Source organism: Hyperolius riggenbachi, chromosome 2, assembly GCF_040937935.1.
Source record: "Hyperolius riggenbachi isolate aHypRig1 chromosome 2, aHypRig1.pri, whole genome shotgun sequence".
NCBI lineage: Eukaryota > Metazoa > Chordata > Amphibia > Anura > Hyperoliidae > Hyperolius > Hyperolius riggenbachi.
In genome coordinates, this window is record NC_090647.1 from 198,911,955 (window position 1) to 198,938,849 (window position 26,895).

The window sequence follows — 26,895 nt, forward strand, 5'->3', positions numbered from 1 at the left end:
GGAGCAAAAATGGTGCAGGTGTCAAGAGCAACCAATCAGAATACTTGTTTTATTCTGCAGATGAAATCGGACTGGCTCAGGTAACGGTCGCATTTGTTTCTCGTTTTCCATGCAACTGTCCTGAGAAATCAGTCTCCATCCTCATCTGGAAGTCCCGAACATACTGTAAAGGGCAGCATGATGTATGTGTGTGAATGAGTCTGGGCTCCTTTGGATCTCTTAAAGAGGAGCTGTTAGCCATACTATCTAAAAAAAACCCACATACATTAGTAGATAAATAATTGCTCTACTTATATAACATATTTATTGCACTGTCCACATTTTGATTTCAGGGAGTTTTATATAGTAAATAAAGAGAATTCTGTTTCTGTCAGTTTCCATTTTGGTATCCCTGTGTCTGAAGCCAATCCTGATGTCATTTCCTCCCTTACTCTAATTCCTCTCCTCTTTCTGATTAAGTATGCTTGCCGGCCCTCCTCCCAGTCTTCAGAGACTCCCACACAGCTAGTAAGAAGTGAATTATCACAAATCATTGTGTGACTTTGCAGACCTGGTTTATTTGTATGGATCAGATTTCAGCTGAGTAACTTTCTCAGCTTTTCAGCACAAGAAATATTGGCCAATCAGAGAGGAAAAGAGTTGTGGGAGGGGAAAACTGGAGTGAAAGAAGCTTCAGCCAATCAGGCTAAATTAGTTTTGCCTGAGAGGAAAAGGGGAGGAAAGTAAAGAAGAAAAAAAAACATGCACTGCAACTTCTCTTTTTTTGGCAGATGTACCAAATAAGAGCCAGGGGACCTGGTAAATGATATTCTATTGAGAAGAAAATTAAGAGTGATTTTTAACTTTTGGATTGCCTGGTTAGCATCCTTATTTGTTTACCATATAAAAATAGATAATTGATTTTTGATTTTATGCCTAACAGTTACTCTTTAACAAGATTCACTGACTTCATAACTTAACAGGAATAAATGTATTACAATGTTGAGCTGCGCTCTCCATATATCCTAAAAAACAAAAATTCATTCACATAACGTAATCCTGTAATGGTTTGTTTCACATAACACCCAGTGATAGTGAGAAAATTGTGAGCCACTCGTGAATCCTCTCCCTTATCCAGATTGCGCTCACCGGATTGTAGCCACCTCAAACACCAGGTGCATCTAATGCGTATTTCATACACTACTCTCTGGCACTTTATATCTTCAATATTGTTTATTACTCCAAATATTCCAGATAAAACTCCATATAAAACACATAAAACATAAAACCATCATAGCGTATTATGTTAGTTTGTTAGAAACAGCCCGCGCAATGATTGCGCACTCACGTCTGCTTTCTTGTAATGTATGCACATCAAGCTGTTATTTCATCAGCGGGGTCTGTCCTGGCATCAGCAGGGGAGTGCGGCGTCCCGTTCCCTCTATCTGTCTACCTCTGCCCGGATCGTAGTTGCCGTTCGTAGTTGCCGGCTTGTCGCTTGCATGCAGTGACGTCAGACGCACAGAACGTAGCTCCGCCCTACGCGTTTCATCCAATCGGACTCATCAGGGGCTGACGTCACTTGCACGTCCCACCCTTTTTATACTGCCTTGCAAGTCACCTGACTACCTCCTCCGTCCGACGTTTGTATCTCCCCACAGGCTCCAACAATATGGCAGCCAGTGCCCCAGCCACGCTGCCCTTGACAGCGTACTTACTACAGACACCGCTGCTGTTACAATAACATCTTATATCATGTATTGTCCTTCATATACGCTAACTGATACATAAAACAACTATCTACAATAAAAATTCATAATACACTATTAGGTTCAAATTAATTACTGCCATCTAGTGGTGAAATTTCATAAAAAAAACTTTCCTCCATACAATACATTAAACACTATATAATACCGCCCAATGACTGCCATCTAATGGCTAAAATTCATATAGCACCTTACCTCAATTAAATTTATACTTCAGATCAATCTCCTGTTGTCAAGTGGCAAAATTACCAACCAGCAGCAATCTGGCCCCACTAGCTATTTACTTTGTTATATTCTATTAGAACATGGATAATTTCATTCATTAAAATTCACTTCAAAAATTCTTAATCACACTGTCTAATATTTCCCTTCTGTGTCAAATGTCAGTAGTGATATAGCAGTTCAAATCAAATTCTATATTTAACCCCCCCCCCCCCGGGTGTAAAGACCCCAAATTGTATATCCATCTACCTTCTGCCTTCGATATTTCCCTCACCATGCTAGATCCCCTCCATTTTTTTACATATTTTTCTACCCCCATAAACTTCAAACTACTTGGATCTGCCCTATGTACAAGTTTATAGTGCTTAGACACGCTATGTGTCTCTAAACCTTTGGAAATATTGTAAATATGCTGCCCAATTATTTTGTGTAAAGCTCTTGTAGTTCTCCCCACGTATTCCATCCCACATGGGCACCATAACGCATATACCACCCCAACAGTGTTACAAGTGATACATTGTTTAATATTCCATCTCCTACCTGTGTTTCTAGATACAATATGGTCTCCCCTTAGTTATCTGGCCTCCCTGCATCCCCTACACCCCCTACATGGAAAAAATCCCTTCTGTCCCAATAAATTTCCAACACTGGTTATAGGCGGGTCAATATAACTATTAACCAGTGATGACTTCAAATTCGGTGCTTTTCTATAAATAAAACTGGGTCTATTCGGAATAGTTTTTTAAAGTGAACCAGAGACGAAGCACCCTTGTGTAGTTTACCATAGAAATCAGTGGGAACATTAGAGAAAACATTTACCATGCTCTCTGTTCCATCCTCACTGCTAAAAGTGTCTGTTATCTAGCTGAGATAAGAATCCCGGACTGAGCATTGATTCTGGCTTTGCTATAATGACTCAGCTATAATGATTCCTGAGCAAAGCCAGCAGGGGGCAGGCTTGGACTTGAAGACAGCAAAGAACACAGTCTCAGCTATAATTATTCTGTAGCAAAGCCAGACCGACTGCTTAGTCGGGATTCTTATCTTAGAGGTGATAACAGGCAAATTAAACAGAGAACAATGTAACAAAGAGCAGATTAGGTGTTTACTGTCATGTTCCCACTGATTTATAAGGTAAAATACATGAGGTTGCTTCATCTCTGGTTCTCTTTAAGGACAGGATCCATCTGCAATATATTCCACCGTTTTTTTATTATTTGTTCCAAATCCCGGTATTGGCTGTTATAATCCAACAATATATCAAATTCTCTGGACCGTCCTGATTCTCTCCTTGTGTCTTTAATAAGTGATCCTCGATTCATTTCGGCTACTCTATTTACCTCCTGTTGCAGTACCCTCTCCTTGTAGCCCTTTTCTCTAAATCTCTGCGTAATTATTTTACTTTGTTTGTAATAATCATTAATATCAGAACAATTCCTCCTAATCCTCATTAGTTGGCCCTTGGGAATATTATCTAACCATCTCTTATGGTGACAGCTTCCCCTCGGGATGTATCCATTCCTATCTGTGGGTTTAAAAAATGTGACCGTCTTCAACTCAGTTCCTTCTGTTCTTATAACCAGATCCAAGAAATCCACCGTATTCGCATCAATTGTAAATGTAATTTTAATCTCAGGACAATGGCTATTCATACCCTCACAAAAAGTCTGCAATTGTTCTCTAGACCCTCTCCAAATAAAGAAGAGGTCATCAATAAATCTATTCCAAGCTATAATGTTTCCCCTATCATGACCCAAAATGTATTTTTCCCATTGACCCATATAAAGATTAGCCACGCTCGGGGCATACTTCGCCCCCATAGCACATCCTATATCCTAATAATAATAATAATAATAATAATAATAATCCTATTCGCTGTACATAGAATTCTTTCTTGTACCAGAAATAATTGTGTTTCATCAAATATGTTAATAGATCCAATATAAATTCAATTTGAGGATCCTTCAAATTCCCTCCATCTCTGAGGCTATCCCCAACAATTTTTAGACCCTTCTCATGGGGGATCACTGTATAGAGAGATGTGACGTCCCCCGTTACTAGCAAATCCCCGGGCTGAACTTTCACATTATCCATTTTCTGTAGGAGTTGCTTTGTATCTTTCAGAAGATGGGGTAATTTCTTGACTTCTGGTTGGAGGAACCAGTCTATGTATTCCCCCACTATTTGTGTTAAAGATCCAACCCCACTGACTATTGGTCTTCCAGGTGGGTTATTTACATCTTTATGAATTTTAGGGTTGAAATATATCACTGGTATCCTGGGATGACTCATGGCGGCGGCTCTTCCGCGCTTTCTCACAGTACCCCCCCCGAGGAGTGGACTCCGGACAGCTCCTTCCAGGTTTTTCTGGGTGCAAAGTGTGAAACTCCCTCTTTAACTCATCGGCATGCATGCAAGTCCCTGGTACCCATTGTCTCTCCTCAATGCCGTACCCTTTCCAATGCACCAGATACTGTACTGAATTTTGTACTACCCGAGAGTCTAAAACCTTCTCGACTTCATATTCAGGTCGATCATCTATTATTACAGGAGGAGGAGGAGAAGAAAGACCTACATGAACTGCAGGTTTAAGTAGGGATACATGGAAGGACCTTACACCACGCATGCTAGCAGGAAGATCAACGGTATACGTGACATTGTTGATCTTTCTTGATACCCGAAATGGACCCACGAACCTGGTTCCCAACTTGGCTGAAGGCTGTCTCAAGGCCAAGTGGCGGGTGGACACCCAGACCAAGTCGCCTGGTTGAAATCTCCACTCTAAAGAGCGTCTCTTGTCGGCTTGACCCTTCTGACTCTGAAACGCTTTTACCAGGTTATCCTTTATGGTCCACCACATGTCCTTGAATGACCTTTGCCAGGCCTCCAAGGCAGGAAATGGAGTGGACACAATCGGCAAGGGAGAGAACTTGGGCAGTTTCCCGGTTACTATCTGAAAAGGACAGAAACCCGAGGAAGAACTCTTTAAGTTATTATGCGCAAATTCTGCGTAAGGTAAGAATTTAACCCAATCATTCTGCGCTTCGGCAACGTAACATCTTAAAAATTGCTCTAGGGATTGGTTGACCCTCTCAGTCTGACCATTCGTCTGTGGATGGTAGCCAGACGAAAATGACAGACTCATGCCCATTTGGTGACAGAATGCCTTCCAAAACTTTGAGACAAACTGGACTCCCCGATCGGATACTATGTCTTCCGGAATGCCATGCAGACGGAAGATATGGGTGATGAATAAATCAGCCAGTTCTTGGGCCAAGGGGAGTCCTTTCAGAGGCACAAAATGGGCCATTTTACTGAAGCGGTCGACTACCACCCAGATGACTGACATGCCCTCAGACCTAGGGAGCTCACCCACAAAATCCATGGATAAGTGGGTCCATGGCTCACTCGGGGTGGGCAAAGGCTGCAGTGTACCTACAGGTGCCAGCCAGGAGGGCTTGCTTTTTGCGCACACCGCACATTCCCTGACAAACTCTTTGCAGTCAGCTGCTAGAGAGGGCCACCACGCACACCTGGCCACAAGATCTTGCGTTCTAGACGCCCCAGGATGTCCCGCATTCTTGTGTGAGTGGACCATCTCCAGGATCTGGAGACGGAATGGTAACGGGATAAACAAAACCCCATCTGGTTTCCCTTCCGGGATATCCTGCTGGAAAGGACTCAAAGTCTCCTTCCAATTCTCCCAAGTCTCGGTAGCGGCTAACACCAATCTTCGTGGAACAATGGTCTCGGGGACAGAGGGCTGTGCTGTCTCCGGCTCAAAACACCTAGAGAGTGCATCCGCCTTAGTATTCTTACTACCTGGAGTGTACGTAATCAAAAATGTGAACCTCGAGAAAAATAGAGACCATCGAGCCTGCCGAGGGCTTAACCTTTTGGCCCCCTCGATGTATTCCAGATTCTTGTGGTTGGTATAAACCGTGATCGTGTGCTCTGCTCCTTCTAGCCAATGACGCCACTCTTCGAAGGCCAATTTGATGGCTAGGAGCTCCCTATTGCCTATATCGTAGTTTCTCTCTGCCGGAGAGAACCTCCGGGAAAAATAGGCACATGGGTGTAATCTACCCTGAAGACCTGAACGTTGAGACAGCACAGCCCCCACCCCAACCTCTGAGGCGTCTACCTCAACTATAAACGGGAAAGAAGTGTCCACGTGTCTCAGTATGGGCGCCGAGCAGAACAACCCCTTTAAAGAAGAGAATGCCTGTAAGGCCTCGGGAGGCCAATGAGTGGTGTCTGCCCCTTTCTTTGTAAGACTGGTGAGGGGTGCGACTACTGTGGAGTACCCCTTAATAAACCTTCTATAATAGTTTGCAAAACCCAAGAACCGTTGTAAGGACTTTAACCCCACCGACTGCGGCCACTCCAGGACCGCGGAGACCTTGGCAGGGTCCATAGACAGACCCGAGGTGGAGATTATATATCCCAGAAAGGCAACTGACGTAACCTCAAAAATGCACTTCTCAAGTTTAGCGTATAACAAATTCTGCCTCAGTTTGTCCAATACAATTCTGACATGGGTTCTGTGTTCAGAGAGGTTGTTAGAAAAGATAAGAATGTCGTCTAGGTAGACTAAAACGAACTTCCCTAACACCTCCCTAAAGACCTCATTAATGAGTTCCTGGAAAACGGCCGGGGCATTACATAACCCGAAGGGCATCACCAGGTACTCGTAATGCCCATCAGGTGTATTAAAGGCCGTTTTCCATTCATCGCCCTTTCTTATACGCACCAGATTGTATGCCCCCCGTAAATCTAGTTTCGAGAATATCCTAGCATCCGTGACCTGTGTGAATAAATCGTCTATTAATGGCAACGGGTAGCGATTCTTCACTGTGATTTTATTAAGGCCCCGGTAATCGATACATGGCCGTAAGCCCCCGTCTTTTTTCTTAACAAAAAAGAAACCTGCCCCAGCCGGTGACCGGGACGGGCGAATGAAGCCCTTGGCCAAGTTCTCCCGGATATACTCCTGCATGGCTAGTTTTTCAGGGCCAGATAAATTATACAGATGGCCTCGAGGGGGCATACAACCAAAACGGAGGTCAATGGGGCAGTCGAAAGGGCGATGCGTCGGCATAATCCGAGTACTGTTCAGGTACACCTTCCACCTGTACCCTGGTTTGACCTAGCGTCAGCCTCCCCAAACACTGCTGGAAGCAATGAGGTGACCATGCTGTTAACTGCCCTGTGGCCCAGTCTATCTGCGGTGAATGGATTCGTAACCATGGCATGCCTAGGATGATAGTGGAGGTGGACATGTGTAAAACAAAAAACTGCAATAGTTCCCCATGCAGTACCCCAATAGTGACCTTCATCTCTGGAGTCTGTGACAGAGATCGATTCCGTTGCAAGGGAGAATCGTCCACTGCCGTGACTTGGATGGGAGGTTTCACTGGGGTGAGAGGAATACCCATTCTTTTAGCAAATTCAATACTCATAAAATTAGCCGCTGAGCCGGAATCCACAAAAGCTTTGGTGGCTATAGAATTGTTCTCCCATGTAATAGCACAAGGGAGAAGCAACTTTTTCTCTTTAAGGGGTGAGAACAGAGTGCCTAGGGTGTGACCCCCCACTACTCCTAGGCATGCCCGTTTCCCGGCTTCTTGGGGCCATATCCTGGCTTGTTGGGGCAATTTCGTACTCTATGACCCTGCTCCGCACAATATAAACACAACTGTTCTGTCATTCTGCGTCTCCTCTCTACCTGAGATAGTTTTGACCGACCTATCTGCATAGGTTCAGGTGGAGGTAAAACAGGCGTAGGTGGCGTCTCAGGAGGAGCTGCGTAAGAGACAAGTTTAACCTGGTCTTTACCCCGGTTTTGTCGCTGATAACGCAATCTGTGATCAATCCTGATGGCCGCCGAGATGGCGCCATCAAGTGTCGTGGGCTCTGGCTGACTCAACATGAGGCTGGAGACCTCGTCCGACAACCCAGATAGGAAACGGTCTAACAGGGCGAAGTTGTCCCACCTGGTTGTCACTGACCACCTCCTAAATTCAGAGGCGTAATCCTCGACTGGACCCTTGCCTTGGCGTAATAACTTGAGCTGCTGCTCTGAGGTTGAGGCAATATCTGGGTCGTCGTAGATTACCGCCATTGCTTTGAAGAATTCATCAACAGATGTTAAGGCTAAGTCACCCTCAGGTAAGCTGTACGCCCAGGTCTGAGAGTTGCCTGTCAGTAATGTCTTAAGAAATGTGACCCTTTGGGCCATCGTGCCTGAGGATTGGGGTCTCAACTCGAAATACAACAACACTCTACTCCTAAAATTGCGGAAGTCAGATCTGTGGCCGGAAAATCTCTCGGGTACTGGCATACGTATATCAGTACTAGGACGGGATCGGACCTCATCTATAGCCGTCCGGAGGGTTTGTAATGACCCGGACAACGAATCAATCAGTGTCTGGTGCCCACCCAGCATTCGATTGATCTCGTCCATTGAGGAGGCCATTGCTCCCAGACAGTCAGAGTGTCCGTCCATATAGTTTGGGTCTGGTGTTCTGTAACGATCGGTGAAGCACAGAGAGGATCTGATTACCGGTGATCTGCAGTATCACGGGGAATACAGATGTATACCAGATTATAAGTGATCTGCAGTATCACCGATAATCCGATATACCAGCTAACCTCTGTTCACCTGAGTAGAGTGTAGTGTTTGGTGTAACAGTAACACTTTAGAGGACTAAGCCTCAGAGCAATAAGGAGCACTGCACAGATTCCTTCCGAAGACCTGAACTCTCCAAGACGGGAGGAGTCAGGCTGAGAGTAGGAAGGATATCAGAGAGTGACACTCTGGAGGGAGTGTCACTAACAGGACAGGGAACTGCCTCTAACAGTAAGGTCAGTTCTCGAGGTCGGATAAGCCAGGTCGTACACACACAGACAGATAAAGTACAGTATCGGAAGGCAAAGGCGGAGTCAGGGTACAGGAAGGGTTCGGCAACAGGGTATCAGAAATATCGAGGTACTAGATCAAGAGGCGGAAGCAGAGTCAAAGGACGAGCCGGGGTTCGGCAACAAAGTATCAGAAATATCGAGGTACAAGATTAGAGTTGGGCCGAACGGTTCGCCGGCGAACGGGGTTCGCGCGAACTTAGGTGGTTCGCGTGCGGGTACCGCACGCGAACCTTTTGCGGAAGAAGTTCGGTTCGCCCCATAATGCACCTGAGGGTCAACTTTGACCCTCTACATCACAGTCAGCAGGCCCAGTGTAGCCAATTAGGCTACACTAGCCCCTGGAGCCCCACCCCCCCTTATATAAGGCAGGCAGCGGCGGCCATTACGGCCACTCGTGTGCCTGCATTAGTCAGAGTAGGGCGAGCTGCTGCAGACTGTCTCTCAGGGAAAGATTAGTTAGGCTTAACTTCTTCCTGGCTGCATACCTGTTCTGTTCAGTGAGCCCTCAGCCCACTGCATACCTGTACTGTGATCCTGCCACTGCATAGCTGTTCAGTGATCCTGCCACAGCATACCTGTTCTGTTCAGTGAGCCCTCAGCCCACTGCATACCTGTACTGTGATCCTGCCACTGCATAGCTGTTCAGTGATCCTGCCACAGCATACCTGTTCTGTTCAGTGAGCCCTCAGCCCACTGCATACCTGTACTGTGATCCTGCCACTGCATACCTGTTCAGTGATCCTGCCACAGCATACCTGTTCTGTTCAGTGAGCCCTCAGCCCACTGCATACCTGTACTGTGATACTGCCACTGCATAGCTGTTCAGTGATCCTGCCACAGCATACCTGTTCTGTTCAGTGAGCCCCCAGCCCACTGCATACCTGTACTGTGATCCTGCCACTGCATACCTGTTCAGTGATCCTGCCACAGCATACCTGTTCTGTTCAGTGAGCCCTCAGCCCACTGCATACCTGTACTGTGATACTGCCACTGCATACCTGTACTGTGATCCTGCCACTGCATAGCTGTTCAGTGATCCTGCCACAGCATACCTGTTCTGTTCAGTGAGCCCTCAGCCCACTGCATACCTGTACTGTGATCCTGCCACTGCATACCTGTTCAGTGATCCTGCCACAGCATACCTGTTCTGTTCAGTGAGCCCTCAGCCCACTGCATACCTGTACTGTGATCCTGCCACTGCATAGCTGTTCAGTGATCCTGCCACAGCATACCTGTTCTGTTCAGTGAGCCCCCAGCCCACTGCATACCTGTACTGTGATCCTGCCACTGCATACCTGTTCAGTGATCCTGCCACAGCATACCTGTTCTGTTCAGTGAGCCCTCAGCCCACTGCATACCTGTACTGTGATCCTGCCACTGCATACCTGTTCAGTGATCCTGCCACAGCATACCTGTTCTGTTCAGTGAGCCCTCAGCCCACTGCATACCTGTACTGTGATCCTGCCACTGCATAGCTGTTCAGTGATCCTGCCACAGCATACCTGTTCTGTTCAGTGAGCCCTCAGCCCACTGCATACCTGTACTGTGATCCTGCCACTGCATACCTGTTCAGTGATCCTGCCACAGCATACCTGTTCTGTTCAGTGAGCCCTCAGCCCACTGCATACCTGTACTGTGATACTGCCACTGCATACCTGTTCAGTGATCCTGCCACAGCATACCTGTTCTGTTCAGTGAGCCCTCAGCCCACTGCATACCTGTACTGTGATCCTGCCACTGCATAGCTGTTCAGTGATCCTGCCACAGCATACCTGTTCTGTTCAGTGAGCCCTCAGCCCACTGCATACCTGTACTGTGATCCTGCCACTGCATACCTGTTCAGTGATCCTGCCACAGCATACCTGTTCTGTTCAGTGAGCCCTCAGCCCACTGCATACCTGTACTGTGATCCTGCCACTGCATAGCTGTTCAGTGATCCTGCCACAGCATACCTGTTCTGTTCAGTGAGCCCCCAGCCCACTGCATACCTGTACTGTGATCCTGCCACTGCATACCTGTTCAGTGATCCTGCCACAGCATACCTGTTCTGTTCAGTGAGCCCTCAGCCCACTGCATACCTGTACTGTGATACTGCCACTGCATACCTGTACTGTGATCCTGCCACTGCATAGCTGTTCAGTGATCCTGCCACAGCATACCTGTTCTGTTCAGTGAGCCCTCAGCCCACTGCATACCTGTACTGTGATCCTGCCACTGCATACCTGTTCAGTGATCCTGCCACAGCATACCTGTTCTGTTCAGTGAGCCCTCAGCCCACTGCATACCTGTACTGTGATCCTGCCACTGCATAGCTGTTCAGTGATCCTGCCACAGCATACCTGTTCTGTTCAGTGAGCCCCCAGCCCACTGCATACCTGTACTGTGATCCTGCCACTGCATACCTGTTCAGTGATCCTGCCACAGCATACCTGTTCTGTTCAGTGAGCCCTCAGCCCACTGCATACCTGTACTGTGATCCTGCCACTGCATACCTGTTCAGTGATCCTGCCACAGCATACCTGTTCTGTTCAGTGAGCCCTCAGCCCACTGCATACCTGTACTGTGATCCTGCCACTGCATAGCTGTTCAGTGATCCTGCCACAGCATACCTGTTCTGTTCAGTGAGCCCTCAGCCCACTGCATACCTGTACTGTGATCCTGCCACTGCATACCTGTTCAGTGATCCTGCCACTGTATACCTGTTCTGTGAACCCGCCACTGTATACCTGTTCTGTTCAGTGGACCCGCCACTGTATACCTGTTCTGTGAACCCGCCACTGTATACCTGTTCTGTTCAGTGGACCCGCCACTGTATACCTGTTCTGTGAACCCGCCACTGTATACCTGTTCTGTTCAGTGGACCCGCCACTGTATACCTGTTTAGTGAACACGCCACTGCATACCTGTTGTGTTCAGTGAACCTGCCACTGCATACCTGTTCTGTGAACCCGCCACTGTATACCTGTTCTGTTCAGTGGACCCGCCACTGTATACCTGTTCTGTGAACCCGCCACTGTATACCTGTTCTGTTCAGTGGACCTGCCACTGTATACCTGTTTAGTGAACACGCCACTGCATACCTGTTGTGTTCAGTGAACCTGCCACTGCATACCTGTTCTGTGAACCCGCCACTGTATACCTGTTCTGTTCAGTGGACCCGCCACTGTATACCTGTTCTGTGAACCCGCCACTGTATACCTGTTCTGTTCAGTGGACCTGCCACTGTATACCTGTTTAGTGAACACGCCACTGCATACCTGTTGTGTTCAGTGAACCTGCCACTGCATACCTGTTCTGTGAACCCGCCACTGTATACCTGTTCTGTTCAGTGGACCCGCCACTGTATACCTGTTCTGTTCAGTGGACCTGCCACTGTATACCTGTTCTGTTCAGTGGACCTGCCACTGTATACCTGTTTAGTGAACACGCCACTGCATACCTGTTGTGTTCAGTGAACCCGCCACTGTATACCTGTACTGTTCAGTGAACCCACCGCATCAGTGCGCATACCTGTGCAGTTAAGTGAACCCACCTACCTACGTGAGTGCACGCAGTGTGATATACCACTCCGTGCATACCCGATATGGACAAAACAGGTAGAGGAAGAGGAAGAGGTAGTGGCAGAGGCAGAGGAAGGCCACCCGGCAGGTCTGCGCGAGGTCGTGTAAATGTAATTTCGTGTGGACCTGGCCCACAGTACAGTGCTCGGAAGAAGGCACGTCCCATCACCTCCCAAGATTGTCAGGACGTGGTTGAGTATTTAGCGACACAGAACACCTCATCTTGCTCAGCCACCAGCGCTACTACTAGCACCACTTCCGCTGCATTTGACACTTCGCAAGAATTATTTAGTGGTGGTGAAATCACTGATGCACAGCCATTGTTACAGCCAGATGAATTTTCACCAGCTCATATGTCTGCGTTACGCGACAACACTATGGATGTAACGTGTAAGGAGGATGAAGGACCTACACATTTGGATTTTTCTGAGGCAAGCGAAGCTGGGCAGGATGATTACGATGATGACGATGATAGGGATCCTCTGTATGTTCCCAATAGAGGAGATGAAGAGGGGGACAGTTCAGAGGGGGAGTCAGAGAGTAGTAGGAGGATAGAAGTTGCTGAAAGAAGCTGGGGCAGCTCTTCGTCAGAAACAGCTGGTGGCAGAGTCCGGCACCATGTATCGCCAGATTCGCCACCTATGTACAGCCAGCCAACTTGCCCTTCAGCATCAGCTGCTGAGGTGCCCACATCCCAGGGTGGCTCAGCGGTGTGGAAATTTTTTAATGTGTGTGCCTCAGATCGGACCAAAGCCATCTGTTCGCTCTGCCAACAAAAATTGAGCCGTGGAAAGGCCAACACTCACGTAGGGACAAGTGCCTTACGAAGGCACCTGCAGAAAAGGCACAAACAGCAATGGGATGGCCACCTGAGCAAAAGCAGCAGCAGCACACAAAAGCAAAGTCACCCTCCTTCTCCTCTTCCTCCTTCAGGTGCATCATCTGCTTATGCCGCTCTCTCCCTTGCACCTTCACAGGCACCCTCCTCCACTCCGCCTCTGCCCTTGAGCGGTTCCTGCTCCTCTGCCCACAGCAGCAGTCAGGTGTCCGTGAAGGAAATGTTTGAGCGGAAGAAGCCACTTTTGGCCAGTCACCCCCTTGCCCGGCGTCTGACAGCTGGCGTGGCGGAACTGTTAGCTCGCCAGCTGTTACCATACCGGCTGGTGGACTCTGAGGCCTTCCGTAAATTTGTGGCCATCGGAACACCGCAGTGGAAGATGCCAGGCCGCACTTATTTTTCCAGAAAGGCCATACCCCAACTGCACCGTGAAGTTGAGAGGCAAGTGGTGTCATCTCTTGCGAAGAGCGTTGGGTCAAGGGTACACCTGACCACGGATGCCTGGTCTGCCAAGCACGGGCAGGGCCGCTACATTACCTACACAGCCCATTGGGTGAACCTGGTGGTGAACGATGGCAAGCAGAAAGCGGCGGACCAAATTGTGACACCTCCACGGCTTGCAGGCAGGCCTCCTGCCACCTCCTCTCCTCCTGCTACATGCTCTTCGCTGTCCTCCTCCTCCTCCTTGGCTGAGTGGCAGTTCTCCTCTCCAGCTACACAGCCCCAGCTCCGCAGGGCCTATGCTGCATGCCAGGTACGACGGTGTCACGCCATCTTAGACATGGCTTGTCTCAAAGCGGAGAGTCACACTGGAGCAGCTCTCCTGGCTGCTCTTAAGAAACAGGTGGATGAGTGGCTGACCCCGCACCACCTGGAGATAGGCAACGTGGTGTGCGACAACGGCAGCAATCTGCTTGCCGCTTTGCATATGGGGAAGCTGACACACATACCCTGCATGGCACATGTCATGAATCTGGTGGTTCAAAGATTTGTGGCAAAGTACCCTGGCTTAGCGGATGTCCTGAAGCAGGCCAGGAAGTTCTGTGGGCATTTGAGGCGCTCTTACACAGCCATGGCACGATTTGCAGAAATTCAGCGTAAAAACAACATGCCGGTGAGACGCCTCATTTGCGATAGCCCCACTCGCTGGAACTCGACCCTCCTCATGTTCTCCCGCCTGCTAGAACAGAAGAAAGCCGTCACCCAGTACCTCTACAACTGGAGTAGAACGAAACAGTCTGGGAAGATGGGGATGTTCTGGCCCGACAACTGGACAATGATGAAAAATGCATGCAGGCTCATGCGGCCGTTTGAGGAGGTGACCAACCTGGTGAGCCGCAGTGAGGGCACCATCAGCGACTTAATTCCCTACGCGTACTTCTTGGAGCGTGCTGTGCGTAGAGTGGCGGATGAAGCTGCGAATGAGCGTGACCAGGAACCGTTACGGCAGGAACAGGCATGGGACCAATTTTCATCAGACCCAGCTGTTTCCTCAACACCTGCGGCAGCACAGAGGGGGGAGGAGGAGGAAGAAGAGAGGTCATGTGCAGAAGATGAGTCAGACTCAGAGGATGATGAGCAAGGTGTTTCTTTGGGGGAGGAGGAGGAGGAGGAGGGGACAGCGGCAGGAGAACAACCGCAGCAGGCGTCGCAGGGGGCTTGTGCTGCGCAACCTTCCCGTGGTATTGTTCGCGGCTGGGGGGAGAAGGTTGACTTACCTGACGTCACTGAGGAAGAGCAAGAGGAGATGGAGGGTACTGGATCCGACTTTGTGCAGATGTCGTCTTTTATGCTGTCCTGCCTGTTGAGGGACCCCCGTATAAAAAACCTCAAGGGGAATGAGCTGTACTGGGTGGCCACACTACTAGACCCTCGGTACAGGCACAAAGTGGCGGACCTGTTACCAACTCACCGGAAGGTGGAAAGGATGCAGCACATGCAGAACCAGCTGTCAACTATGCTTTACAATGCCTTTAAGGGTGATGTGACGGCACAACGCCAGCAAGGTACCACTGCCACTAATCCTCCTCCCGTGTCCACGCAGTCAAAGACAGGACGCTCCAGCGATCTCATGGTGATGTCGGACATGCGGACGTTCTTTAGTCCAACGCCTCGCCGTAGCCCTTCCGGATCCACCCTCCACCAACGCCTGGAACGGCAGGTAGCCGACTACCTGGCCTTAAGTGTGGATGTAGACACTGCTGTGAACAGCGATGAGGAACCCTTGAACTACTGGGTGCGCAGGCTTGACCTGTGGCCAGAGCTGTCCCAATTTGCCATCCAACTTCTCTCCTGCCCTGCCGCAAGCGTCCTCTCAGAAAGGACCTTCAGCGCAGCTGGAGGCATTGTCACAGAGAAGAGAAGTCGCCTAAGTCACAAAAGTGTTAAGTACCTCACCTTTATAAAAATGAATGAGGCATGGATCCCGGAGGGCTGCTGCCCGCCCCAAGACTAAGTCAGTCCCCGCACATACAGCATCTCTGCCTGCACGCCGTGTGACTGGCTGCCTGGCCTGCCCCAAGAAGACTAAGTCGCTCCCAGTCCCTCCACACAGCATGTCTGCCTGCAGGCCGCTTCACTACCTTCTCCGCCACCACCAACAGGGTCCGGGACTCCAGGCGGATTGCTGAATTTTTTAGGCCGCTGCTAGCAGCGGCCGCTGTAATAATTTTTCGGGTGCGTGTACATGACTGCCTAATTTTTCTGGCTGCACTGCGGGCAGCTGCAACAACAAAAGAAAAGGCATGAACATGCGCCCATTCCCCTTCGTGATCATTACCTTGCCGTGGTGAAGGGGCTTGCGTATCACAATGGAGCAATGACCGGCGCCTAGATGAGTGTCTCGGGGGGCACACCCACGATAATAAGGTCGTTGCCTCATTGTGGTCAGACCAAATTTGATCAGCTGGACAGTCACTGTTCTGTCATTCAGCTACATCAGCCAGGTGACTGACCATATGGGCTGTAAAGCCACCAAAACCTGCACTCTCGCCATGGTGCGCACCAGTCCAGCACGGCCGTCACTACACAAACAGCTGTTTGCGGTGCGTTACACGATGAGTTTGGTGCGTCAGTGTGAAGCAGTACCTTAATTACACTACCTGATTGATGTATACACATGCAAGATGTTTGAAAGCACTTTAGGCCTGTCATTTAACATTCAATGTGATTTCTGCCCTTAAAACGCTGCTTTGCGTCAAATCCAGATTTTTCCCGGGGACTTTTGGCATGTATCCCACTCCGCCATCCCCCCCTCCAGGTGTTAGACCCCTTGAAACATCTTTTCCATCACTTTTGTGGCCAGCATAATTATTTTTTTTTTTCAAAGTTCGCATCCCCATTGAAGTCTATTGCGGTTCGCGAACTTTAACGCGAACCGAACCTTTCGCGAAAGTTCGCGAACCCGGTTCGCGAACCGAAAATCGGAGGTTCGGCCCAACTCTATACAAGATCAGAGTTCAGGAGGATAGTCAGGCAGGCAGAAAGTCATAACAGATAATCACAATCAACTAGTACTTTAACCACTTCCCGACCGCCTAACGCACAGAGGCGGCCGGGAAGTGGACCCCGCACGGACCGCCGTATAGACAAATGGCGGCGGTCCTTGTAGGGGCATGGGCGGAGCGATCGCGTCATCTGTGACGCGATCCTCCGCCTCCGCCTGGCGCCGCTCACCCGCCGCAACATCCCGCCGGCCATACGGAAGCACCGGCGGGATGTTAACCCGACGATCGCCGCATACAAAGTGTATAATACACTTTGTAATGTTTACAAAGTGTATTATACAGGATGCCTCCTGCCCTGGTGGTCCCAGTGTCCGAGGGACCACCAGGGCAGGCTGCAGCCACCCTAGTCTGCACCAAGCACACTGATTTCCCCCCCCCTGCCCCAGATCGCCCACAGCACCCATCAGACCCCCCCTGCCCACCCCCCAGACCCCTGTTTGTACCCAATCACCTCCCTAATCACCCATCAATCACTCCTTGTCACTATCTGTCAACGCTATTTTTTTTTATCCCCCCCCCCTGCCCCCTGCTCCCTCCTGATCAGATCACCCCCCCACCCCTCAGATTCTCCCCAGACCCCCCCAGACCCCCCCCCCCATGTACTGTATGCATCTATTCCCCCTGATCACCTGTCAATCACCTGTCAATCACCCGTCAATCACCCGTCAATCACCCCCTGTCACTGCCACCCATCAATCAGCCCCTAACCTGCCCCTTGCGGGCAATCTGATCACCCCCCCACACCAATAGATCGCCTGCAGATCCGACATCAGATCACCTCCCAAATCCATTGTTTACATCTATTCTCTCCTCTAAACACCCACTAATTACCCATCAATCACCCATCAATCACCCCCTATCACCACCTGTCACTTTTACCTATCAGATCAGACCCTAATCTGCCCCTTGCGGGCACCCAATCACCCGCCCACACGCTCAGATTGCCCTCTGACCCCCCCCTTATCAATTCACCAGTGCATCAATTACATCTGTTCTTCCCTGTAATAACCCACTGATCACCTGTCAATCACCTGCCAATCACCTATCACCCATCAATCACCCCCTGTCACCCCCTGTCACTGCCACTCATCAATCAGCCCCTAACCTGCCCCTTGCGGGCAATCTGATCACCCACCCACACCATTAGATCGCCTGCAAACCCGCCGTCAGATTACCTCCCAAATGTATTGTTTACATCTGTTATCTTCTCTAAACACCCACTAATTACCCATCAATCACCCATCAATCACCCCCTATCACCACCTGTCACTGTTACCTATCAGATCAGACCCTAATCTGCCCCTTGCGGGCACCCAATCACCCGCCCACACGCTCAGATTGCCCTCAGACCCCCCCTTATCAATTCGCCAGTGCATTAATTACATCTGTCCTTCCCTGTAATAACCCACTGATCACCTGTCAATCACCTGCCAATCACCTATCACCCATCAATCACCCCCTGTCACTGCCACCCAACAATCAGCCTCTAACCTGCCCCTTGCGGGCAATCTGATCACCCACCCACACCAATAGATCGCCCGCAGATCCGACATCAGATCACCACCCAAGCGCAGCGTTTACATCTATTCTCTCCTCTAAACACCCATCAATCACCCATCAATCACCCCCTATCACCACCTGTCACTGTTACCCATCAGATCAGACCCTAATCTGCCCCTTTGCGGGCACCCAATCACCCACCTACACGCTCAGATTGCCCTCAGACCCCCCCCTTATCAATTCGCCAGGGCATCATTTACATCTGTCCTTCCCTGTAATAACCCACTGATCACCTGTCAATCACCTGTCAATCACCCATCAATCACCCCCTGTCACTGCCACCCATCAATCACCCCCTGTCACTGCCACCCATCAATCAGCCCCTAACCTGCCCCTTGCGGGCAAACTGATCAACCACCCACACCAATAGATCGCCCGCAGATCCGACATCAGATCACCACCCAAGCGCAGTGTTTCCATCTATTCTCTCCTCTAAACACCCACTAATTACCCATCAATCACCCATCAATCACCCCCTATCACCACCTGTCACTGTTACCCATCAGATCAGACCCTAATCTGCCCCTTGCGGGCACCCAATCACCCGCCTACACGCTCAGATTGCCCTCAGACCCCCCCTTATCAATTCGCCAGTGCAATATTTACATCTGTTCTCCCCTGTAATAACCCACTGATTACCTGTCAATCACCTATCAATCACCCCCTGTCACTGCCACCCATCAATCACCCCCTGTCACTGCCACCCATCAATCACCCCCTGTCACTGCCACCCATCAATCAGCCCCTAACCTGCCCCTTGCGGGCAATCTGATCACCTACCCACACCAATGGATCGCCCGCAGATCCGACGTCCGATCACCTCCCAAGTGCAGTGTTTACATCTGTTCTCTACCCTAAACACCCACTAATTACCCATCAATCACCCCCTGTCACTGCTACCTATCAGATTAGACCCCTATCTGCCCCTAGGGCACTCAATCACCCGCCCACACCCTCAGAATGCCCTCAGACCCCAGCCCTGATCACCTCGCCAGTGCATTGCTTGCATCTATTCCCCCCTCTAATCACACCTTGAGACACCCATCAATCACCTCCTGTCACCCCCTAGCACACCTACCCATCAGATCAGGCCCTAATTTGCCCCGTGTGGGCTCCTGATCACTCGGCCAAACCCTCAGACCCCCTTCCGATCACCTCCCCAGTGCATTGATTGCATCTATTTTCCCCTCTAACCACCCCCTGAGACACCCATCAATCACCTCCTGTCACCCCCCTAGCACTCCTATCCATCAGATCAGGCCCAATACAACCTGTCATCTAAAAGGCCACCCTGCTTATGACCGGTTCCACAAAATTCGCCCCCTCATAGACCACCTGTCATCAAAATTTGCAGATGCTTATACCCCTGAACAGTCATTTTGAGACATTTGGTTTCCAGACTACTCACGGTTTTGGGCCCGTAAAATGCCAGGGCAGTATAGGAACCCCACAAGTGACCCCATTTTAGAAAAAAAGACACCCCAAGGTATTCTGTTAGGTGTATGACGAGTTCATAGAAGATTTTATTTTTTGTCAAAAGTTAGCGGAAATTGATTTTTATTGTTTTTTTTTCACAAAGTGTCATTTTTCACTAACTTGTGACAAAAAATAAAATCTTCTATGAACTCGCCATACACCTAACGGAATACCTTGGGGTGTCTTCTTTCTAAAATGGGGTCACTTGTGGGGTTCCTATACTGCCCTGGCATTTTAGGGGCCCTAAACCGCGAGGAGTAGTCTAGAAAACAAATGCCTCAAAATGACCTGTGAATAGGACGTTGGGCCCCTTAGCGCACCTAGGCTGCAAAAAAGTGTCACACATGTGGTACCGCCGTACTCAGGAAAAGTAGTATAATGTGTTTTGGGGTGTATTTTTACACATACCCATGCTGGGTGGGAGAAATTTCTATGCAAATGGACAATTGTGTGTAAAAAAATCAAACAATTGTCATTTACAGAGATATTTCTCCCACTTAGCATGGGTATGTGTAAAAATACACCCCAAAACGCATTATACTACTTCTCCTGAGTACGGCGGTACCACATGTGTGGCACTTTTTTACACACTAAGTACGCTAAGGGGCCCAAAGTCCAATGAGTACCTTTAGGATTTCACAGGTCATTTTGCGACATTTGGTTTCAAGACTACTCCTCACGGTTTAGGGCCCCTAAAATGCCAGGGCAGTATAGGAACCCCACAAATGACCCCATTCTAGAAAGAAGATACCCAAAGGTATTCCGTACGGAGTATGGTGAGTTCATAGAAGATTTTTTTTTTGTCACAAGTTAGCGGAAAATGACACTTTGTGAAAAAAAACAATTAAAATCAATTTCCGCTAACTTGTGACAAAAAAATAAAAACTTCCATGAACTCACCATACTCCTAACGGAATACCTTGGGGTGTCTTCTTTCTAAAATGGGGTCATTAGTGGGGCTCCTATACTGCCCTGGCATTTTAGGGGCCCTAAACCGTGAGGAGTAGTCTTGAAACAAAAATGACCTGTGAAATCCTAAAGGTACTCATTGGACTTTGGGCCCCTTAGTGCAGTCAGGGTGCAAAAAAGTGCCACACATGTGGTATCGCCATACTCGGGAGAAGTAGTATAATGTGTTTTGGGGTGTATTTTTACACATACCCATGCTGGGTGGGAGAAATACATGTAAATGACAATCTTTTGATTTTTTTACACACAATTGTCCATTTACAGAGGTATTTCTCCCACCCAGCATGGGTATGTGTAAAAATACACCCCAAAACACATTGTACTACTTCTCCCGAGTACGGCGATACCACATGTGTGGCACTTTTTTGCACCCTAACTGCGCTAAAGGGTCCAAAGTCCAATGAGTACCTTTAGGATTTCACAGGTCATTTTGAGAAATTTCGTTTCAAGACTACTCCTCACGGTTTAGGGCCCCTAAAATGCCAGGGCAGTATAGGAACCCCACAAATGACCCCATTTTAGAAAGAAGACACCCCAAGGTATTCCGTTAGTAGTATAGCGAGTTCATAGAAGATTTTATTTTTTGTCACAAGTTAGCGGAAATTGATTTTAATTGTGTTTTTTCACAAAGTGTCATTTTCCGCTAACTTGTGACAAAAAATAAAATCTTCTATGAACTCACCATACTCCTAACGGAATACCTTGGGGTGTTTTCTTTCTAAAATGGGGTCATTTGTGGGGTTCCTATACTGCCCTGGCATTTTAGGGGCCCTAAACCGTGAGGAGTAGTCTTGAAACGAAATTTCTCAAAATGACCTGTGAAATCCTAAAGGTACTCATTGGACTTTGGGCCCTTTAGTGCAGTTAGGGTGCAAAAAAGTGCCACACATGTGGTATCGCCATACTCAGGAGAAGTAGTATAATGTGTTTTGGGGTGTATTTTTACACATACCCATGCTGAGTGGGAGAAAGATCTCTGTAAATGGACAATTGTGTGTAAAAAAAATTAATAATTGTCATTTACAGAGATATTTCTCGCACCCAGCATGGGTATGTGTAAAAATACACCACAAAACATATTATACTACTTCTCCTGAGTATGGCAATACCACATGTGTGGCACTTTTTTGCAGCCTAACTACGCTAAGGGGTCCAAAGTTCAATGAGCACCTTTAGGCTTTACAGGGTTGCTTACAATTTAGCACCCCCCAAAATGTCAGGACAGTAAACACACCCCACAAATGACCCATTTTGGAAAGTAGACCCTTCAAGGTATTCAGAGAGGGGCATGGTGAGTCCGTGGCAGATTTCATTTTTTTTTGTCGCAAGTTAGAAGAAATGGAAACTTTTTTTTTTTTGGGTCACAAAGTGTCATTTTCCGCTTACTTGTGACAAAAAATAATATCTTCTATGAACTCATTATGCCTCTCAGTGAATACTTTGGGATGTCTTCTTTCCAAAATGGGGTCATTTGGGGGGTATTTATACTATCCTGGAATTCTAGCCCCTCATGAAACATGACAGGTGGTCAGAAAAGTCAGAGATGCTTGAAAATGGGAAAATTCACTTTTTGCACCATAGTTTGTAAACGCTATAACTTTTACCCAAACCAATAAATATACACTGAATGGGTTTTTTTTTATCCAAAACATGTTTGTCCACATTTTTCGCGCTGCATGTATACAGAAATTTTACTTTATTTGAAAAATGTCAGCACAGAAAGTTAAAAAAATCATTTTTTTGCCAAAATTCATGTCTTTTTTGATGAATATAATAAAAAGTAAAAATCGCAGGAGCAATCAAATAGCACCAAAAGAAAGCTTTATTAGTGACAAGAAAAGGAGCCAAAATTCATTTAGGTGGTAGGTTGTATGAGCGAGCAATAAACCGTGAAAGCTGCAGTGGTCTGAATGGAAAAAAAGTGGCCGGTCCTTAAGGGGTAGAAAGCCCTAGGTCCTCAAGTGGTTAAGCTATCAACAGAATCTAGCTAAGTGTAGGATTACAGCTCCAGCTGGTCCCGGCACACTTGCGGATCTGACTACGGATCTGGGTGCTCCCACGTATGTGATAGCAACGCCAGACACCAGAGAAATGACCAGGTAGCAGTATATATAGACAGGTACCCTTCCAGCACCTCCCTAAGTGCTGGACCAATGACGAGTGGAGCCAGAGTCAGCTGACCAGCCTGGTTAGCTGACTCCTTTCTGTCTGCCATAAATTCCCTGCCTGAGTGCGCGCGCGCGCGTCACTCTGAACCTGGAGGGACTACGAGTCCCAGCAACAGCAGCCCCACTCTGCGGTGTCTCTGCAGCGGGGGCATGCGCGCTCCGCTGAGCCCTGCACGAGAGGAGGCGGCTGCCTCTCCGTGTGCAGGCCCACTATGCGCGGAAAGAGCCGCCTGCCGCTGACTCATGGCGGCGGCTCTTCCGCGCTTTCTCACAAGATCCAATATAAATTCAATTTGAGGATCCTTCAAATTCCCTCCATCTCTGAGGCGATCCCCAACTATTTTAAGACCCTTCTCATGGGGGATCGCTGTATAGAGAGATGTGACGTCCCCCGTTACTAGCAAATCACCGGGCTGAACTTTCACATTATCCATTTTCTGTAAGAGTTGCTTTGTATCTTTCAGAAGATGGGTAATTTCTTGACTTCTGGTTGGAGGAACCAGTCTATGTATTCCCCCACTCTTTGTGTTAAAGATCCCACCCCGGCAACTACGAACGAGCGAGAGGAGTGTGGTAACGATCCGGGCAGAGGTAGACAGATAGAGGGAACGGGACGCCGCACTCCCCTGCTGATGCCAGGACAGACCCCGCTGATGAAAGAACAGCTTGATGTGCATACATTACAAGAAAGCAGACGTGAGTGCGCAATCATTGCGTGGGCTGTTTCTAACAAACTAACATAATACGCTATAATGGTTTTATGTTTTATGTGTTTTATATGGAGTTTTATAATATTTGGAGTATTAAAGAATATTGAAGATATAAAGTGCCAGAGAATGGTGTATGAAATACGCATTAGATCCACCTGGTGTTTGAGGTGGCTACAATCCGGTGAGCGCAATCTGGATAAGGGAGAGGATTCACGAGTGGCTCACAATTTTCTCACTATCACTGGGTGTTATGTGAAGCAAACCATTACAGGATTACGCTATGTGAATGAATTTTTGTTTTTTAGGATATATGGAGAGCGCAGCTCAACATTGTAATACATATTGACATTCTGGAATCTTGCAGCAGCGATCCCATGAAAAGTGTATGGTGACTTGGAGATACACAGGACTGTTCATTGATATTAAACTGTGAGATACATATTTATGAACTGCAGTGAGGTCCTATAAGATTATAAGTGACTGTGGAATACGCCGGTGTAATTGTCTATGTATTGAAGGCAGCGCAGCCCTATTGCAAATGATAACAGGAATAAATGGGTTATTCACAATAAACATCTGCTCATTGAAGAGTCAAGCCGCCACAAATCCCTTTGTACGCATTACTACTTTTCACACAAAAGCTAAGAAAAGAGTCAAACTTTATGGATAGTTTTCATTACAAAAATATAAGCTAAAGACAGTGGCGGACATACGGCCGTGCAGGCCGTGCAAGCGCACAGGGGCCCCTCAAGCTCCGTTTTTGAGGGGCCCATTAGGTATTGCAGGTGTTTTTTTTAAGTTTTTTTCATCCCCGGGGGGCCCGACTCTTATCATTCCCTCACCTCAGCGGGCCCCCCTCCTGTTATGCGCGGCGCCGAGCAGGAGATACAGCTATTAGTCTCCGGGCTGCAGCAGACACTAGAGCTCCAACCGCCTGTCCACTCCTGTCTCCTCCTCAGCAATACCGCTCTGCACGCACTGAATCAGGAAGTAGTGCAGAGCGGTATTGCTGAGGAGGAGACAGGAGTGGACAGGCGGCTGGAGCTCTAGTGTCTGCTGCAGCCCGGAGACTAATAGCTGTATCTCCCGCTCGGCGCCGCGCATAACAGGAGGGGGGGCCCGCCGAGGTGAGGGAGTGATCGGGCCCTCCTCCCAGCCTCGGCAAATAGTCCACCCACGACCCACCCCCCTGACCAGGTAATCTTATCTTTCACCCTCCCAGACCGACCAGCCCACCTCCCAGGTAAACCTACAGCCCGCCCCCCAGGTAATCCCACAGCTGGCCCCCCCCAGGTAATCCTACAGCCCCCCCCCCAGGTAATCCTACAGGCCCCACAGGTAATTCTACAGCCCCCCCCCCCGGTAATCCTACAGCCCCCCCAGGTAATCCTGCAGCCCACCCAGACCCAGGTAATCCTATAGCCCACCCCCCAGGTAATCCTACAGCTTCCTCCCCCCAGGTAATCCTACAGGCCCCCCCCAGGTAATCCTACAGCCCCCCCCAGGCAATCCTACAGCCACCCCCCAGGTAATCCTACAGCCCACCCCCAGGTAATCCTACAGCTTTCCCCCCCCCCCAAGTAATCCTACAGGCCCCACAGGTAATTCTACAGCCCCCCCCCCCGGTAATCCTACAGCCCCCCCAGGTAATCCTGCAGCCCACCCAGACCCAGGTAATCCTATAGCCCACCCACCCAGACCCAGGTATTCCTACAGCCCACCCACCCACCCAGACCCAGGTATTCCTACAGCCCACCCACCCACCCAGACCCAGGTATTCTTACAGCCCACCCACCCACCCACCCAGACCCAGGTATTCTTACAGCCCAAAGACCCAGGTATTCTTACAGCCCACCCACCCACCCAGACCCAGGTATTCCTATAGCCCAAGAGACCCAGGTATTCCTATAGCCCACCCACACAGACCCAGGTATTCCTATAGAAGACCCAGGTATTCCTATAGCCCACCCACCCACCCAGACCCAGGTAATCCTATAGCCCACCCACCCAGACCCAGGTAATCCTATAGCCCACCCACCCACCCAGACCCAGGTAATCCTATAGCCCACCCACCCCGACTCAGGTAATCCTATAGCCCACCCACCCACCCAGACCCAGGTAATCCTATAGCCCACCCAGACCCAGGTAATCCTCCACCCACCCAGACCCAGGTAATCCTCCATCCCACCCACCCAGACCCAGGTAATCCTACAGCCCACCCAGACCCAGGTAATCCTATAGCCCACCCACCCACCCAGACCCAGGTAATCCTACAGCCCACCCACCCAGACCCAGGTAATCCTACAGCCCACCCACCCAGACCCAGGTAATCCTACAGCCCACCCACCCAGATAATCCTACAGCCCACCCACCACCCAGACCCAGGTAATCCTACAGCCCACCCAGATCCAGGTAATCCTACAGCCCACCCATCCAGACCCAGGTAATCCTACAGCCCACCCAGATCCAGGTAATCCTACAGCCCACCCACCCACCCACCCAGATCCAGGTAATCCTACAGCCCACCCACCCACCCAGATCCAGGTAATCCTACAGCCCACCCATCCAGATCCAGGTAATCCTACAGCCCACCCACCCAGACCCAGGTAATTCTACAGCCCACCCACCCATTCAGATAATCCTACAGCCCACCCACCCAGATAATCCTACAGTCCACCCACCCAGACCCAGGTAACCCTACAGCCCACCCACTCAGACCCAGGTAATCCTACAACCCGCCCAGACCCAGGTAATCCTACAGCCCACCCACCCAGACCCAGGTAATCTTTCAGCCCACCCTCACCGGTAATCTTTTAGCTCACCCACCCTCATGGGTAATCTTTTGCATCACAGGTTATCTTTTAGCCCACCCACCCTCACAGGTAATATTTGAGCCCACCCACCCTCACAGGTAATTTTATTAGCCCACACACCCACCTACCCTCCCGACCAGATAATCTTTTAGCTCACCCACCCTCCCGACCAGGTAATCGTTTAGCCCACCCACCCACCTGCAGCACTTTACAGAGTACATCGTTATGTCGCTCACTGTCCTTTAGAGGAGCTCACACTACTCCTACCATAGTCATAGTTGAATGTCTTATCATATTATTATGTATTTATATAGCTCTGACATCTTCTGAAGGGTTTTACAGAGTACATAGTCACGACACTGACTGTGCTCAGAGGAGCTCACTATCTAATATCTTCTATATGT